General features: G+C 36.4%; 1 long non-coding RNA gene across 1 annotated transcript in view; it reads right to left on the bottom strand.

Annotated features, from left to right (window-relative positions):
- Window positions 1–11,185, bottom strand: part of LOC145721447 (uncharacterized) — a 269,281-nt gene extending 258,096 nt beyond the window's left edge. The window contains exon 1 of the long non-coding RNA XR_014145121.1: window positions 11,082–11,185. This is a non-coding gene — a long non-coding RNA (uncharacterized LOC145721447). The remainder of the gene's footprint in view (window positions 1–11,081) is intronic.
- Window positions 11,186–12,169: the final 984 nt, after the last annotated feature.

Raw genomic sequence — 12,169 nt, 5'->3', positions numbered from 1 at the left:
ACAGTGGCAGGATGAGTAAACCGCAGAGGAGAAGGCAATGTGATGATGAGTGCAGAATTCGGAGTGATGAGCTTTGAAGGTGGAGGGAGGGGCTCCAGGGCTACAACAAGGAATATAGGCTGCCACGAGAAGCTAGCTGAACGAGACAAGGAAACAGATCCTCCCCTCAGAGCTTCCAGAAGGAACCAGCCTGCAGATACCTTGACTTAGCAACTAGTAAAACTGATTTCAGACTTCTGGCATTCAGAACAGCAAGCGAATATATTTATGTTGTTTTAAGCCACTAAATTTGTGGCAATTTGCTGTGGCACAATAGCGAACTTATACAAATATAGTCATCCTTGACACAGCACAGGCTGGAACGGTGCAAGTCCACTTAAATGCAGGTTTTCTTCAATAAATGCAATACCGTACCCTAAATGTATTTTCACTTCCTTGTGATTTTCTTTTCTTTTTTTTTTTTAAAGATTTTATTTATTTGACAGAGAGAGATACAGCGAGAGGAGGAACACAAGCAGGGGGAGCGGGAGAGGGAGAAGCAGGCTTCCCGCGGAGCAGGGAGCCCGATGCGGGGCTCGATCCCAGGACCCTGGGACCATGACCCGAGCCAAAGGCAGACGCTCAAGACTGAGCCACCCAGGCGCCCCCCTTGTGATTTTCTTAACATTTTCTCTTCTCTAGCTTACTTTATTGTTAAGAATACAGTATATGATACATATAGCATATAAGATATATGTTAATTGACTTGTTTATGTTATAGGTAAGGCTTCTGGTCGACAGTGGGCTATTACATTTTGGGGAAGTCAAAGTTCACATGTGAATTTTTTTACTGTGTGAGGTATGGATGCCTTTAACCCCTGCATTGTTCAAGAGTCAGCTGTACTTTCCTACAAATCATGAGTTTGCTATTTGTAGAGCAACGACAGTTTTCTTTAGAGCCAGAATAACCCTGTGACTTCACTGAAAATTTTAGTTCTGAACTGATTTCGATGTTTAGTCATTAGTGTTCCATAAAAAGAAAAATAAGTGTTTATTAAGCATTTTATTTAAAAGTTTTTTTTTTCATTTCAAAATTCTAGTTTTCTACTAGGATAGCTTATTAGAAGAAATACTGACAGACTTTTCCATCTGATTTTATCTTAGTGCTGGTAATCCCTACACCTTCTATTTAGGAGGCTTTCACTAATATGTGCCTCAAAATGCTCTTATGTGTTTCCGTTGGTAATAACTCACTGGTTCTGGGCCTACCTTGCATCCCAAGGATACCAATTTTTATCTTCCCTTATTGTATACTATAGTCCATTTTGTTAAACAGTGTCCAGAATATGGTAAATGGGGAAGGTCCTGCAAGATGATTTTAAGAAAAACATGATGGGGCACCTGGGTGGCTCAGTTGGTTGAGCGACCTGCTCTTGATTTCGGCTCAGGTCATGATCTGACCTGAGAGATCTGTGAGATCAAGACCCATGTCAGGCTCCGTGCTCAGTGGGGCGTGTGCTTGAGATTCTCTCCCTCTCCCCCCCCAATTTCTCTCTCTCTCTCAAATAAATAATAAATAAATCTTAAAAAAAAAACAAAACGAGAAGCCTGTAAGTACACACATACATACCATCACTACCACTCCCTCTATAACACCTTTGGAATCTAAAAGCCTAATAGCAACTTTCTCTTTGTATGCCTCTCAGCAGACCAGGGATCTCTCTCTCTCTCTCTCTCTTTTTTTTTTCTAATTTGGATAGCTGGTTGTTTATATGTAGAGAATTAATCAGGGTGAACTATTAGGGATGCTGCCACTTTAAGTGACAACCCTCCCCCAAGAATCCTAGGAAGGGCACCACTGGGTATGCATAGAAGAAGCAGAACATTCAAAAAAAAATGTTCTACTAATGGACAAATTAAGATAATTTTTTATGCTTACTATTTGTACTCATGAAGGGAAAGAACCTCTTTATAGACATTTGCCACTCTATTCACTAATACATCTGTTCATTTGCTCATTTAGCCATTCTTTTGCTTATTTGATTAATATTTAATGATGGCTTATTATGTATCATCAAACTATTCTTCTCTGGACATCCACCAAGTTTTCTAAGTGCATTATAATTCCTGCAGTCTTTAACTCCTCTAAGCATCAGAGAATCATATGTATAATATACAAATCTTATATACTACTAAGGAAGGAGTTAGCAATGCCAGGATAGTGGTTTTATAGTGCAATTTGTACCATTAAGCCTCTATTAAATGGAAATCTTCATTTTTATTTCAAATGTGAGATAAAGATGCAAACAGCAATATTTTTATTTTAAAATGCAAGCTATACCATGTGATTTATGGTCAGTACACATTCAACTCAAATTGTAATTCCTATAATATTATACAAGAAATGCTGGTTCACAATGTGACAGGATTAACTGACACCTCTCTTTTCATGTGAGCTTAGAAATGTCAGGACAGGGAACACTATTAGCTGGTATTAGCTCCCTATTTTTGGTGGCTTAGCAGGGGAATTCTCAGCTAGAGAGGGCTCCTTGTAATCAACAAGAAAAATACTCCTTTAACATAAATGGTAGGACTATTGAATAGGAGACACACTCTTATTAAATACTAGAACGTATAGTTTTTATAAAGAAATCAAAATTCATGACAATGGTGTATGCTTGTCTTTAGGTAAGTAGTTCAGTAGAAACTGAGCCACATTCATTGCTGGTTCTGAAACATTTCCTCTCCTACTTTCCAGGGAGCTAGTGCTCACCTCTGTAAGCAGATGTACAGAAAGAAAAGAAAAAAGAAAAGAATATTAAAATGTATGCAAGAAACAAGAAGGGACAGAAAACTGGTTTCCATTATATTTCCATTACACTCAGAAGCATTATGGTGGGATTAAAGAAGGGAATGTTTGCAAGCTCCTCTAATCCATTTATCTATCTCCTTCCTGGATCTGGCCAAGATCCTAAGGATCCAGTTTTATGGTAAACAGTTAAAAATTGAGCAAAGAGTAACATATCCATAAATGTGTGTGGCTTAAACTTGACTCATTCTCAAACCAATATGCAAATATGTAACCATTACTTGATTAATTTTAGGGTAATCTACCAAAAGAAAAGTGTATATTATACTTATCTCTTGATTCTTTTCAGTATTTATTGACTATGATGAAGCTTCCTGCCTTCGAGGCTTAAAAAAAAAAAAAAAAAAAAGCTTTCCTTTTCATACCACTTACATCCATTAGGTGGCAATATAATGCAAAAAATAAAAATAGTTAAAACTTCATCTCTAAATTTTCTTTTGCTCACAAATAGTCTTACGGATATTTTCTGTGCTTCTCTGAAGTTTACTTTTTAATTCAAGAATAAGATTCTATAATTGATGGGTTTATCACCTTATACACCTTACTATGAAATTATTTCTAGGTATATAATTGCAACTGAAAATTATGCCAATGATGACTTTAAAATGGATGGAACTTATAACGATGTAACAAGGAATACTAGAGTATGTAAAGATAACTTACGGGTTCTCTTTTCTGGTAAGATCAGGAAAGACTACTTTCCAAAATAATTAAAAAGCTGTAAGTAGGGGCATCTGCGTGGTTCATTCGGTTAAGCGTCTGCCTTCGGCTCAGGTCATGATCCCAGGGTCCTGGGGATTGAGCCCCGCATCCGGTTCCCTGCTTCTGCCTCTGTCTCTGCCCCTTCCACCTGTCCCCTGTTCATGCTCTTTCTCTCTCTTTAAAATAAAAAGGGTAAAAAAAAAATCTGTAAGTATATCCTCTCCTTTAACTCATCTTTGATTACTACAAAGGAGTATCTCGGAGACCCTCCAGGACACATGTGAATTAGGCCTGAGGATTCAGTTACTCAGAGCAACAGTGAACGGAGGAGCAGGGATGCAGCTATGCTCAGGAGCTCAAAGATCTAAAACTGACCAATAATAAGTCCCTTCAACTACAAGGTAGATGGAGTTACATCACTGGGCACACCTCTACCACCATTCCTCAAACTACTTTTTAATTGTTTATTATCCCTTTAAAATTCTCCACGAATATTTATATTAATCCAGTTTACTACAAAAAGTATTAGAGAAAAAGGAGACATAATGAGACACAATTGCTGTTACAAGATATTTGATCTTATATGTAGAAAACCCTAAAGATTTCCCAAGACAAACAGACACACAACCTGTTGGAACTAATAAACTTAGCAAAATATCAGGGTACAAAATCAACACACAAAATCATTTGCATTTTTATAAACCAACAATGAACCATCTGAAAAGGAAGTTAAGAAAAATAATTCCATTTATAATAGCATTAAAAATTATAAGATACTTAGGAATTAACTTAATCAAGGACGTGAAAGTCTCATACAATGAAAACTACAAAACATTGCAGAAAGAAATTAAAGACATAAATAAATGAAAATATTTTCATGTTCACAGGCTGGAAGACTTAATATTAAGGTATCAGTGCTACCCAAAATGATCTCCAGCTGACCCTTGGAAGCCCGGGTTTGAACTGCACAAGCCCACTTATACACAGATTTTTTTTATGAATATAATACAGTACTATAAATATATTTTCTCTTCCTTATGATTTTCTTAATAACAGTTTTCTTTTTTAAAAAAAGATTTTATTTGTTTATTTGAGAGAGAGAGAGCACTAGAGAGAGAGAGCACAAGCGGGGTTAGTGGCAGGCAGAGGGAGAAGCAGGCTCCCCGCTGAGCAAGGAGCCCGACTCCACTCGGGGCTCGATCCCAGGACCCTGGGATCACGACCTGAGCCAAAGGCAGACTCTTAACCAACTGAGCCACCCAGGTGCCCCTTAATAACATTTTCTTTTCTCTAACTTACTTTATTTTAAGAATATAGTATATAATACAGTATATAACATACAAAATATGATTTTCAACTGTGCAGATAGTCAGTACCCCTAACCCCCACGTTGTTCAAGGGTCAACTCTACATATTCAATGCAGCCCCTTCCAAAATCTTAGCACAGCTTTAGGCCGAAATAGAAAAACCCATCCTAAATCATGCAGAATTTCTGATAAAGAAGAACAAAGTTGTAGGAAGCACACTTCTTGATTTCAAAACTTACTTCAAGACTACACTTATCAAAACAGTGTGGTACTGGTGTAAAGATGGACATATGGACCATTTTAACAGGATAGAGAGCCCCAAAATGAATGCTCACACAGATAACCAAATGATTTTTAGCAGTGGTGTCAATATCATTAAATAGGAAAAGGACAGTCTTTTCGATAAATACATACAGGAAAAACTGGATATCTACATACAAAAAAGTGAAGTTGGACCCTTACCTAATACCAAATACAAAAATTAACTTAAAATGGATCAAAGATGTAAAGATAAAAGCTGAAACTATAACATTCTTAAAAAAAAGGAAACATTCTTTTAAAAAAAAAAGGAAAAGCTTCATGACATTGATTTGGCAAAAATTTCTTGCATCTGACACCAAAGGCATAAGTAACAAAAGAAAAAAGTAGACAAATTTGACTTTATCAAATTTAAAAAATTTTTATGCATCGAAGAACACCATTAACAGTAAAAAGGCAGCACACAGAGTGGGAGAAAATATTAGCAAATCACATATCTGATAAGGGATTAATATCCAGAATATATACTGAGCTACTTCATCTCACAGAAAGCAAACTATCTAATAAACAAAAAATGGGCAAAGGACTTAAATAGATCATATAGGCTACAAAAGAAATTATACTGCTATGAAGCAGTAAAACAATAAGTTATTATTTATAAGGGCAATTACAGTATCAAATATTTAGGAATAAACTTAGCAAAACTTTGTGAGACATATATGTAAAACTTTTTAAAAATATATTATTGAGAAGGATTAAAAGAGGATTAGATAAAAGAATTGAAAGACTCAGTTATGTATATGGATTGGAAGACTCAATAGTATGAAGTTGCCAATTTTTCCCAAACTGATCTATGGATTTAATGCGACCTTTATAAAAATCCTTGCAGGTTTTATTTGTGTGTGTGTGTGTGTGTGTGTGTGTGTGTGTGTGTGTATGTGGTGCTTAACAAGTAAATTCTACATTTTTAATCGAAGGCAAGTTCCAAGAATAACTAACAGTCTTTGAAAAGAAATTAAAATCAGGAAAACTTGTTTAATGAGCTATTACAAGGTTATAGTAATAATGAAAGTGTATTTATGCTTCAAGGACAGAAACTTAACTGATGGAAATGAGTAGAAATTCCAGACTATCGCCCAAGCATAAAGGAACACAATTCTTGATAAATTGGACACTTTGGAATAGTGGCAAAAGTAAAGACTCCTCAGTAAGTGATGCTGGGAAAATGAATACCGATATGGAAAAAAAGAAAATTTACCCTTTCTCCACATTTATACAAAAATCATTGCAAAGTGGATTTTCAATCTAAACAGGAAAGGTAAAATACTAAAGCTTTCAAAACATTACAGAAAAATTCACAAGACAGTGAATGATTTCTTAAACACACAAAGGATTAATCATAAATAAAAAAAAATATTTACAAATGTGACTACAATAGAATTAAAGATAATCATTTCTTTATAATACCATCAATAGAATGAAAGACACCACAATTCTATTTAAAAGATATTTGCTGTACCATGCAATAGTGTAAAAAAAGAAAAAAGATCTTTTTTTGTCTTATTATTGATTTCTAGGTGATAAATGTCAAAATGAGGATATTTAAATAGCCAGTAAAGATATGAGGAAGTGTTCAATTTCATTAGTCATTAGGGAAATGTGAATTAAAAACAAAATTCAATGCAACTGTATATGCGTGACAATGACTAAGATTACAGACTGAGAGTAGAGAATGTTGGTAAAAGTGTAGAAGAATTTTCATACATCACTGGTGGGATTATAAATTGGTATGACATCTTTAGAAAGCAGTTTGGTTTTCTTTAGAAAATTTAAGAAATGCATCATCGAAGAGCCAGCAGTTCCACTCCTCGATATATGTTTCAGACTAGATGAATATGTAACTAAATGCACCAAGAAACACACTTAAAAATGTTCATAGCAGCATTACTTGTAGTGGCAAAATATTAAAACCATTCCAATGTCCACCAAGAGGAAAATGCATAATGTATGTGGTGAATTCCATTGAGTAATAGAGGGCAATGAACTACGGTTACATAGAGCAACGTGAATAGATCTTACAAAGTAATGTTGAGCAAAAGAAGCAAGACACAAATAGAACATTGTGCATGATTCTATATATGAGACAGACACGGCCAGGATATAGATAAGGGTTAGCATTACATACTTTGGTGATAAAATACATAACAACAAGTGAGGGTGATCCAGAAGAGTCAGGACAGTGATTGCCCTCATGGAAAGGTCATTGCCCGGGATTGTGGGGATTCTGGCACTGTTCTCTTTTTTCAGCTAGGGGGTGATCATACAAGCTTTTGCTTTATAACAATTTATGAAGCTGTACTTTTAGATTTTATGCATGTTTCTGCGTTGTATTTTCCAGTAAAAATTTTAAACATTAAAAAAGAAATTTAGTCTCATTTTGCTCTTGTATTGCCTTCACTGAGGAAAATAAAAATTTATCACAATCTCTACCAAAAATTTAAAAAGTTCGTAACTTTAATCTGAGTACATAGGGTGTTTAAACCTGAAATTTTAACTCAGGAAGTAACCATTTCATATCCTTTCTGAGGACCTGATCACCCAACCTAAAGTTGCCCCCATAATTTTTCATGTTATTTTATTTGATTTTTCTTCAGAAAGCAACTTACTGGGTTAAATTTTATTGTTTATTTATTTATTTTTAAATTTATCATTATCTTTGTTCCCAGGTCTAGAAAAGAAGCTTCGCAAAGCAGTGACCTTGGATAGCTTGTTCTCCTTGTATTCCTAGTACCTATAACCATGCCTGGTATATAAAAGGGGTTCAGGGAGTAATTGTTAAGTTAGTGTTGGTGCAGGTGATATTTCTCAAAATGTGTACATGGACATTGTCAATAGATGTTCCAATAAAGACAGTTCTCTGATTCAATCAGTTTAGGAAATCCTGTATCTTATATTTTCCTCATGGTAATATGCAATGTATATCAACATATTAAGGGTGGTGCCGAATCTTAAATATAGTGAATTAATTTCTCAGAGCATCTTCCAAACTTTGTGTAAAATATTTTCTCAGAGTAGCAGGCCAGAGGCTTGCCAAAAATGAGGAGTCTGACAAATAAATCCTAAAGAAGTTATGGCCCACTCATAACATATAGCAAAAACATATAGGAGTTATTAGATTATGGGAATGTTTGGTGACAGTGGCTTTTCAAGTTCCCAAGTCCTCAGAGAAGACAAAATGTAGTAGCTGATAATGATATCCTCCCTGCCCCAAGGTGGGCCTTCATGTCATGGGAAATTCAGAGTGGGTTTTTCTATATCTCTTATATCCTAAACATGTCACCATGAAACCTCAGCATAATTACCTTATATGGTTATAAAACTACCTTTTACAAGCTCAATCTCTTGGATCTCACATCTGGGTTTGAGGTATAATTGCTTCCTATGGCCTTAGCCATAGGAAGTTACTTGTAATTATGTCCAGGCATCAAAATTTTGGCATTCCAGCGAACCTACAGTGTGATGAATAGTCCCAGGACACATACAGTTGTTCGGCAGTGTCATGAAGAAAATGACCACACTAGGCCTGGTGGGGCCTCCTCCATCAAGGAAACTTAAAAAAAAATTTAATATCTCAGAGAACTAGTGTCATATGTAAATATTTTGGAACAACTCAGCTAGGTAATACAATAAATGTCTACATATTAATTGAATTTTTTTTTTACCAAAGATTTATTCTATTTAAACTTCGGATGAAAATACATTGACAATGTTTCAATTTTCACGCAAATATTTTGACATAATATAAATAAAGTCAATGCCAACTAACAATATTTTTCAGGCCATCCCAACCTAAACGTAAAAGTTGGATTGCTCTTCATCATTTTAGAGAAAAACTTCAAAATACACTGACTTTTATATTTCATTCAGTTTTCCTCTTGATATCGATTTGATGTTTCCTTTGGTTATTTTAATATTGAACTCTTTCATCACTTCCTGTCATTGAGCTCTTGAAAGGAGAAAAGCTTGTTCTCTCCATTCTCATGTTGGCATATTATTTCCCCACTCCCTTCCAAAATCACAGAGGCTACTCTCCTTTACATATTTATGGCAAACTTTGACTAATGGGCCAGAGCATTGAGCTACATGTAGAATTCTACCGCTTTCCCAGTTAATGAGTGTGACCTTGCTGCGGAGGCAGAGTGGCTCTGGGAGCTGTTTTCCCTTAGCTTTTAGTCACAAATAATGGAGCAACACAGGTTCTGCACTATTACCGATGACTCCTCTGGATGGATGCAGCATGCTGATTGCTTCAATAAGAGCTACAATGAGAATGATTCTCAGAAATTGCCTGTTGCCAGAAAGCATCGAGCTGACCTGGTTGATGTACAGCCCATTGCAAAGAGACGAAGAGATTCTTTTCAAAGACGTTGCCAACCATCTACTGGGTACTTTTCATCTTTGCATTTGGCTGAAGGATCCAAATAGAACTGTATACATACTTATTTCAAAGACTGTTTGGGTCCTGGGAACAGGGCAAAATATGATTCATAATATTCTCCTTGCCTCAAATCATAGATTTTTTTGAAGCTGCTCTGCTCCTTTGTAGTTCATATAAATGTCCAAAACACATGTTGGTTCTTTGTCCATAAATACATAGAAATTCTGACTCTGGTCTCAGCATGTTTACGTATTACGTTATTTCCCAAACCACGATTGAAAAAAACCGAACTAAAAATGAAAAGGTCGTCAGTAGCTGCTGGAAAACAAAATTAGTTTGGAATAACTCTAGCAATTCTCCGAGCTAAGTTTTGTTTTGTTTTTTTTAAAGTTCTCATTCAAAATACCTCATTCCAAATCTTCACCTCTAAAACTCAAGCCATCTGATGCAGACATATGCACACAGTGTTATGAAGAAATTAGGTTTTTAAACTGCTACTGGAAGGAGAGAGAATGCTTATGACAATTTAATAGGGTGAAGTCCAGCCCATATTACCTTCCTATTTTGTTCTGAAAGATGATGATGTTTTAGTGTTTCCTTTAAATAATGAGTTTCGTGTTCTGTCTTCGATACAGTACTTTCCATATGCCCTTATGGATAGTTGAATAATGATATTATTAATAAATGTGGTTCTAGTCATTTTTCTTCAATAAAGCTCAATGTACCATCCTACCTTCTCTTTATTATCTTTCCCTAATTAACATCAACAATACACAGGGCATTAATTAATACCTATATAATTATGATTCCTAATTTTACAATTTGTATCTACAGCTTGATCTTGCCTTGAAGCACTATCTCCTATGGGAATATCAAAGAATATCTCAAACATTTATGAGACCCAGTATGAGCCAACGTCAACTCCTGAACTGTGATGTCCTTGTTATGGATTGAATTGTGTCCCCCTCAAATTCTATGTTGAAATTCCAACCCCAGTACCTCAGAATGTGAAGTTATTTGGTTAAGATGAGGTCATATTGGAGTAGGGTGGGCCCCTCATCCAGTATGACTGGTGTCCTTATAAAAAGGGGGGATTTGGACATAAACACCCTCACAGGGAGAGTGCCAATGAAGATGAAGGTAAGGATCAGGCTGATGTTTATACAAGCCAAGGAATGCCAATGACTGCCGGCAATTCACAGTAGAGGAGACACAGAAGAGATTCTTCCTCATAGCCCTCTGAAGGTGCCAGTCTTGCTGTTACCTTGATCCAGGACTACTTTAAATATCCAGAACTGTGAGACTCTACATTTATGTTGTTTAAGCCATCTAATTTTTTACTTTGTTCCAGTAGCCCTAGAAGATGAATACACCTTCCCACCCACCCGGAAGAATCAACAATGATGACAAACAGAAAACACATAAACAAACCAAACAAAACAACACTGTTATCAATTAGTGTTCTCTAGGTCCTTGGGGAACTATCCAGTTGTGCAAGTCAGAACCCTTGGAGTCATTCTGAACATACCTCTAGAGTTGACATGCTTGATCCAATCACCACCGACTCTTAGCTTTATCTCCAAAACAGTTCTCAAGTCTGTCCTTTATTACCCATCTTCAGTACTAGCACTGAGCCCAAGTCACATCATCTCTACCCGGAATAGCACAGAAGTCCCCAAAGTCCTCTTTCTCCCATCGGCTCTTGACCTTTTCTAATCTGTTCTCCTCTGTGCAGACAGAGCAGTTATTTTAAAACGCAGCTTTGCTAAAACCACCCCCACCCCCACTTCAGAGCATATGATTACTCTTGAAATCGAAAAAACAAAACTATTCTTGGTCCAACAAGGTCTTTGCGACCTGCCTTCCCTAGCACATCCTGTACTGCTCCTTCCTTCTACACTTTCAGTACTGTGGACAGGCTGTTTCCTCCTGCCTGGGATTTTCAGAATGCTGTTCCCCCTGCCTGAAATCTTTTTCCCTAGTCTTTCCCATCCTCGACCTCTTCATCTGCATATCATATTTAACTCATAGGACTCATATATATTCCTTTGTCAAATTTCTGCTCAAATGTTTATTTCTGAAGGAAACTTTTCATAACCACCTGTTATAAGGCGTTGGACAGCATTGCACAGAAGTCCCTTCCTGAAGGAGACCTTCCAGCCACCGCCTCAAAGGGAAAAGGGCAAGGGAAACCCCCAGGAAAGAGGAGAATTGGAGAAAACACTGCTGTGTTTAGCTGATGTCATGCAGTAGAAGATGGGAACTTTCCAGGTCAGAGAGCTCTGAAAGGTGGCAGTGATTTGGGGCTGATATACAGGGACTATCTTTGGGCCATTTATATAACAGGCTCCAGACTCATCGTATTAACTATTTACTGGACCTTGCCATCCCAAATATCAAATATATACCAGCAACACAAATTTCCCCAATCTGACCACATAATCTATTCCTAAAAAACCTGTTATTCTTATTTATTTATTTCTAATGAAATGGCATCATCATCCCAGTCAGACAAGTTAAAAATCTGAGCATCATGTTAGAGTCTTCTTTCATACTCCATCCCTTGTTCAGTTATGCGACTAGAAAATCCTGTATCTCTTCCTTCCTAATTGTTCT

The sequence above is a fragment of the Leptonychotes weddellii genome, chromosome 5 (genome assembly GCF_054177405.1).
Source record: "Leptonychotes weddellii isolate Sample4059 chromosome 5, ASM5417740v2, whole genome shotgun sequence".
In the NCBI taxonomy this organism is placed as follows: Eukaryota; Metazoa; Chordata; class Mammalia; order Carnivora; family Phocidae; genus Leptonychotes; species Leptonychotes weddellii.
Note: the sequence above shows the minus strand (reverse complement) of the source record. Positions and strands in the feature narration are given on the sequence as shown.